The sequence below is a fragment of the Molossus molossus genome, unplaced genomic scaffold (genome assembly GCF_014108415.1).
Source record: "Molossus molossus isolate mMolMol1 unplaced genomic scaffold, mMolMol1.p scaffold_m16_p_9, whole genome shotgun sequence".
Taxonomy (NCBI): domain Eukaryota; kingdom Metazoa; phylum Chordata; class Mammalia; order Chiroptera; family Molossidae; genus Molossus; species Molossus molossus.
Genome location: NW_023425403.1, coordinates 71155973 through 71156903, shown reverse-complemented (window position 1 = coordinate 71156903; position 931 = coordinate 71155973).

Genomic DNA, 931 nt, shown 5'->3' with positions numbered 1-931 from the left:
TTTTTATTTGCTCTTCACCCTGAAAATTTGGTGGGTTTTCTACTAATAAAACTTACAGAAGTGTGGAGAAACCCCCTATAGGGCCCCCACAGGTTTTATCTTTCAAACTAGGCCATACTTAGCTTCTAGCTTTTACCCAATTATTCTTTAAGTGTCCCTACCAGGTTCTGGCTCTAGCAAGTTTCTGCTCTCGAGAAACTGTGGTTCTTATATCTGCCCATCTGTCAGGTTTCCAGTGCAGCCATATGACTTAAATTCTCCAGTGGGTCTAAGAAGAGTTGACTTTCAGATTGTTCAGGTAATTTCTTGGTTAGAGGAAGTGATTACTTCCAAGCTTTTATGTGTCCGAACAGAAACTGGAGGTCCTGATGACATTAAAAAAATAAAAACACTGTTAAAGTGACTTAAAGTCTTGCTATATTAACAATGATATTAAATCAGTTCATAATACAAAATGCTATTTTGAATGATTAGCCAAGTTTTTCCTAAGAATGCACGAATCAACTAAGGAAACATTTTTAAACAGAAAATATGCTTCTGATACTGTCGTAATGAGTTGGTTATTAACAATGGAAAAGGCGCAGAGGGAGGCCAGGCATTATAGGCATGTTATTTTGGAAGTTTCATCAGGAAGCTACAACTTTACACTTCCCAGGGGTCCAGCAAAGGGAAGACAGATGGATGCCCAGTAAAGTGTGTGTGTGTGGGGGGGGGGCGGCTAGGAAGGTGCTTGCTGTTAGTCACACCTGGAAACAAAGGTCACTGGCCAGAATGGGCGTGGTGACTGCAAGCCCATGAAGGTTTGGGATACTTAAGTCCCTGACCAAAGAACTTATTTTTTTGTTTTTATTAATTTTTAGAGAGAGAGGAAGGGAGAGGTGGAAAGAGAGAGAGAGAGGCATCAATGTGAGAGAGAGAGAGGCATCAATGT